The sequence below is a fragment of the Petaurus breviceps genome, unplaced genomic scaffold, assembly GCF_028583685.1.
Source record: "Petaurus breviceps papuanus isolate PSGF00001 unplaced genomic scaffold, PetGlider_PUasm1.0 90700, whole genome shotgun sequence".
Classification (NCBI taxonomy): Eukaryota; Metazoa; Chordata; class Mammalia; order Diprotodontia; family Petauridae; genus Petaurus; species Petaurus breviceps.
This window is the reverse complement of record NW_027187315.1, coordinates 9,718,984-9,725,325: the sequence shown is the minus strand read 5'-3', so window position 1 is coordinate 9,725,325 and position 6,342 is coordinate 9,718,984. Positions and strand designations below refer to the sequence as shown.

The 6,342-nt window shown below is 42.1% G+C and overlaps 1 pseudogene; it reads left to right on the top strand.

Annotated features, from left to right (window-relative positions):
- Positions 1-6,342, top strand: part of LOC138144454 (WD repeat-containing protein 82-like) — a 34,082-nt pseudogene that overhangs the window by 3,919 nt on the left and 23,821 nt on the right.

Here is a 6,342-nt window from a genome sequence, read left to right as displayed (position 1 = left end):
TTTCTGCTAAGGACTCCTGCTGAGGACTGCCAGGGGCCGGAGCTGCTGGGAGCGCGCTGGGTGGTTGCTGTGAGTGGGGAGAGGAGGACCTTTGCCTGAGGTAGCCTGTTCTGTTTAAAGGCTTGAAAATGTGGGTGCTTTCTACTTTATCTACCTGTGCCAATATCATAACTACTCTGATGGCTTTCACTTTCTGGTTTTGGGACTCAGTCTTTTGGTATCTTAATAAATTTTCTAGTTTATTTCCCCAAATGGCAAACCTGACGTATTTTGTGATGGATAATTATATCAGCATATTTGTAATCTCTATAGGCATTGTGAATATGGCATTGCTGATACAGCACAGTATTACCTGCTTTCTTAGACCAACCCCTTCCTGTTAGGTCAGTTAACAGGAGACAGGAGTTCATACCTTTTGTTCCCCCAATCAGAGACTTGATCAGTTACTAAGTGTTAAGTACCTGCTACTTTTGCCAACACAAAAGGGATCTTCAAATTCAAAATTACATTACCATTACAAAGATCTCCAATATGTTTAGGCTTATTGTTTATGGAAGATTTATGCAGTCACATGGGCAAGAATTGTAAAAGATGAATAATGGTAGACTACTATCAATCTATAACAGTAGAGCAAGTACCTATCTTAATAAAAATCACAGATTCTATAGAGTATCAAAATCTTAACTATATATGCAGGTGTTAAATTGTATTTTGTTGAACATATTAACATGGATTGATGGACTGATCTAGCACCCTCCTTAAAAGGAGGTTCTGGGAGGGGCTATTTGCCCCACTGCAGGGGCAAGGTAAGCCCCTCTGTGAGGAATAAGATTATACAAACCAAGGCCCCAACTCAATATGACCTTTCTATTACCCTGAGCTGTTTGGACACAGAGGATCCTGAGAACCTGAGGGATGCTTGTCTCCTGGGACCCTGGACAGGTCCTTGAGAAGAGATATGATAACTGCCCAACTCCTGGAACTAGCCATTCCAAGAAAACATCCTTCTTGGCAGGGTGGGGGGTGGAGGGAGAACTTAGAGGGATCGGCCTCTGTCCCAGGCCTCACACAAGATATGACACTTGCTAAAACCACCTTCTTTGCTCTCAACACTACTTAAACTGTAAGATTCAGACCCCAAAATGGAATCTCACCCATGGAGGAGACATCCTGCCAGCACCCTCCCAAGAGGGACCCTGATGGCCGTACAGGGATTCCCCAGCTTATGTGGTCAGGTGTTGGTGCTTCCCCACAATGGTGATGCTTGTAAATATATATCCATTATTAATCATAGTTGCTCTTATTCTGCTATCTTTAAGCCTCTTACTCTTACTTATCTCTGCTTTCTTTCTCACTTGCCTATATATACATATATTCTGAATAAATATTCTAAAGAAATTGCTTTGGGTTTTTCTTGGAGTGTCAAGCATTCCGTTTAGGCAAATCCTGAACCTCCTTAATCAGACACCCACCCTCTAATCAAAGGGGCGTAAATGGCAGGGGATAACTGATGAGATGTGATTTCCAGGGTTGATAGGATCTTGTAGGATGAAGGGATTCCTGGGTGAGGCATGATGGAGGAGTGCAAAGAGTAGGACTACATGAGAAATTAATAGCTAGGTAAGGAAGCTTTCATGAAAATGAAAAAGAGGGCAATGATATCCACCTCACACACTCAGTAAAAGGAAGACAAGGAATAGGCTAAATCTAATATGCCCACCAAGATCTTAGGCAGGTATTGTGACTCAGCACCACTATCTAAGAATACAATTTCATCTCAGAATCATAGATTTTTAGATCTGGAGTATTACCTTGAGGGCTGCACTGTTATCCATTAAATATAAAAAAGACCTGGAGAAAAGTCTTCTTTCTGTGGAGAACCTCTGGAAGATCATCCAGGAGAAGCCCATGCATAAAATGCACAGATTGCAATCTACACCAAAAGAATTACCATATTACCAAGTACATAGATCCATTAAACTATTTAAATACTAGTTCAGCCCTCTCATTTTATAGCCTCCAAAGAGGTAGCGTGGTATAGAAAGGCCAGCCTTCTGTCAGGAAATCCTGCCTCTTATAGAGATTATGTGACCATGAGCAAGTCTTTTAACTGCAATGCCCTAGGAAATTCTCTAAGCCTATAAACTGCCAGAAGAGATGCCAATTACATGTACAAACAAAAAAAAATTAAGTCTTCAAGAGTCAATATAGAGCAGCATAGAATCAAATGGAATAATATCTGTAAATTCCTTATAACAGTGCTGGGCACATAGTTGGTACTTAAAAAATGCTTATTCAATTCCCTTCTATTGTAGTAGAAAGAGTCAGTTTAAATCTTAGCTTCATCAATTACTGAGCTATGTGGCCATGAATACACACACACACACACACACACATACACACATGTACATATGGGTGTGTATTACAGTTAGACTAGACAACCTTTAAGATCACTTCTGGATGTAACATTCTATGGTTGTAGATAATGTGACTTGCCCAAGGCCAGAAGATATCATCTTAGTGTTAGAAGTTAGAAGTGACCAAGTTAGTTTGGAACTAAGGTCTATTGACTTCCAACATGATTCTCTTTTCATTACATAAAATTTTTCATATAACTTAATATGGTGGTTGAAATTGATAGGAAACTTTAAAGCCCAAGGGTTCCTTAATTTTCTCTGAATATATTCAATTCCACTCTATAAATATTTATTAAATGCCTACATGTGCTGTGCTAAATACTGGGATTTTTTTGTTATTCAGTCCTTTAATCAAGTCAGACTCTTTGGGTTTTATGGGGTTTTCTTGGGAAAGATACTGCTTCAGCTCATTTTGCAGATGAAAAACTGAGGCAAACAGGGTCAAGTGACTTGTCCAGGGTCACAGAGTTAGTGATTATCTGAGGCTATATTTGCACCACTAGCTCCTTCCAAGAAGAAGAAGAAGAAGAAGAAGAAGAAGAAGAAGAAGAAGAAGAAGAAGAAGAAGAAGAAGAAGAAGAAGAAGAAGAAGAAGAAGAAGAAGAAGAAGAAGAAGAAGAAGAAGAAGAAGAAGAAAGAAGGAGAAGGAGAAGGAGGAGGATGAGGAGAAGAGGAGGAGGAGGACATAGTCCTTGCCCCCAAGAAGTTTACAATCTCACGGGGGGGGGGGGGGGGCGGAGCCAAGATGGCGGAGTAGAAGCACGACCCTCCCGCAGCTCCGGCTTCCACCCTCCCCAATCCATGTAAAAAGGGGACTCTAAACAAACTTTGGAGCTGCAGAACCCACAAAATGACACAGAGAAGCTAATCTCCCGCTGAGAACAGCCCAGCTGGCCGATTCCGGCAGGCAGGAATCGGCCAGCGCAGTGCTCTGGGAGCCGAGCCCAGCCCCACGCGGAGGCTTTAGCCCCAGGGCGGGCCTGACCAGCCGCCAGCCAGAGGGACTCCAGATCAGCAGCAGCTGTGGCTGTTTCCAGATTTATCAACACATAGATGCAAAGGACAAGGTGAGAGGCCAGTGCATTCTGGACTTTGGGACCCAATAAGTGGGAGTGCCTGGCTTTTACCCCCAGGGCGAGAAACCGCTGAGACGCTGGCACAGACTGCCAGAGCCATGGCGGCTTCAGCTCCTGGCCTACAGAGTGTAGGGGGACCAAGCACCAGTCTGAGGGGTCATCGCTCTTGCTTTAACCTGCTTGGATCTGGATTGCAGTCTAGGGTGGAGGTCCTGGGATGTGTGTCCAGCTTGCCAGAGCATGTGGAGACCTCAGAGAGGGCACCCATCTAATACCTCCGGCAGCTGAGAAAACCCCAGCGTTTGGGACGAAAACTCCCCTGTCTGGTGGCAGAGTCCTACTGTGGCAAAAAGCCCAAAAGTCAAATCATTGAGTGGCAAAATGAGCAGGCAAAGGAAACAAAGCAGACAGAAGATTCCAACATTACACTCCTATTTTGGGGATAAGAAGGAGCAAGGCATGGAACAGGAGGAAATCAGTGAAGTCAGAACTCCTGCACCAAAAGCTTCAAAGGAAAATACAAGCTGGTTACAGGCCATAGAGGACCTTAAGAAGCAGATAAGAGAAGTGGAGGAAAAATTAGGAAGAGAAATGAGAACAATGCAAGAAAATTATGAAATGAGAGTCAACAGCCTGACTGAAGAAAATAATACCTTAAAAAACAGACTGACTCAAATGGCAAAGGAGGCTCAGAAAGGCAATGAGGAGAAGAATGCCTTAAAAAGTCGAATTTGCCAGATGGAAAAAGAATCTCAAAAGCTCACTGAGGAGAATCATTGCTTCAGAATTAGATTAGAGCAAATGGAAGCTAATGACTTTATGAGAAATCAAGATGCTGTTAAACAGATCCAAACAAATGAAAGGAAAGAATGCAATGTGAAATATCTCATGGGAAAAACCACTGACCTGGAAAATAGATCCAGGAGAGATAATTTTAAAATTATTGGACTGCCTGAGAGCCATGACCAAAGTAAGAACCTGGAAAGCATCCTCCAGGAAGTTCTCAAAGAAAACTGCTCTGATGTTTTAGAATGAGAGGGCAAAATAGAGGTTGAAAGAATCCACCGATCACCTCCTGAAAAAGATCCCAAAAAGAAAACTCCTAGGAATATTATAGCCAGGTTCCGGAATTCCCAGATTAAGGAGAGAATATTACAAGCAGCCAGGAAGAAACAATTTGAATATTGTGGAAACACAATCAGGATAACCCAGGATCTGGCAGCTTCTACACTGAGGGATCGAAGGGCCTGGAATGTGATATTCCGGAGGTGAAGGGAGCTGGGATTAAAACCAAGAGTTGCCTACCCAGCAAAACTGAGTATCCTGTTTCAGGGGAAAATATGGTCATTCAGTGGAATACAGGACTTTCAAGCATTCTTGCTGAAAAAACCAGAGCTGAATAGAAAATTTGACATTCAGATACAAGAAGCAAGAGAAGCATGAGAAGGTAAACAGGGAAAAGAAATCATAAGGAACTTATCAAAGTTGAACTATTTTTTTTTAAGCAATTGGGGTTGAGTGGCTTGCTCGGGGTTGCATGGCCGGTTGTTGTTTCTGGGTGTGGTGCTGGGTGTCTGGGCCCGGATTTGATCCGGGTCGTCCCGGCACTGAGGCCGGTGCTCTTGCTTGCTGAGCCACTTGGCCAAAGTTGAACTATTAACATTCCTACATGGAAAAACAATAATTGTAACTTATGAAACTTTTCTCAGTAGTTGAAGGGATTAGAAACATATATATTATATATATATATATATATATATATATATATATATATATATATATATGTCTTTATATGAGGGTATGCAGGCATACGAATACATATGTGAATGTGTGTATATATGTTTACAGGTATACATAGATAGAGGGCACGGGACCAATTTAACAGGAAGGGATGATACTTAAAAGGTGAAATTAAGAGGTGAGAGGGATATAATGAGAGGAGATGGGGAGAGACAGAGTGGGGCAACTATCTCATACAGAAGAGGCAAGGGAAAATGGTTACAATGGAGGGGAAGAATAGGAAGGCAAAAGGGAATGGGTCAACCTTATTCCTATTGAATCTGGCTTGAGGAGGGAGGGAAATACACACTAAATAGGGGATCTCACCCTCCAGGAGAATAGGGGGGGAGGGGATGTGAGGGGGGATGATGGAAGGGAGGGCAGGCTGGGGGGGAGGGAAGTTGGAAGCACCCACTTTTGAAAAGGGACAGGATCAAAGTTGAGAATAGAACAAGTGGGATGTGGGATAAGAGGGAGGGAAATATAGTCAGTCTTTTACAATATATCTGCTATGTTATTGTTTTGCATTAGCCACACATGTACAACCTATACTGAACTGATTATCTTCCCAGTAAGGGTGGGTGATAAGGGAGGAAGGGAATGAATCTGGAATTCAAAGTTTTAAAATCAAATGTTTAAATATATATATACTATTATCGATATTGTTTTACATGTAATTGGGAAATATAGAGATCCACCATGCCCTACTGGAAAAGTTGAAACGGGTATGGGAGAAAATATGGGAGAGAGCAGATCAGAGGTGGGGTTATCCTGTGGGACTGCTGTTTTGGGGGGATGGGTGGGGGAAAAACGGGGAGAAAATTTGTAACTCAAAATCTGGTGGAAACGAACGATGTAAATCAGAAGTTAATAAAGCATTTTAAAAAAAAAGAAGTTTACAATCTAATGGGGAAAGACAATACATAAAAAGGAGAAAAGGATGGAAGGGTACTTGATTTGGCAGCACTAAAATTGGAATGATACAGAGAAGAAGAGCATGGTCCCTGGGCAAAATCATGAAGCATTACAAGAAAGAAAGAAAGAAAGAAAGAAAGAAAGAAAGAAAGAAA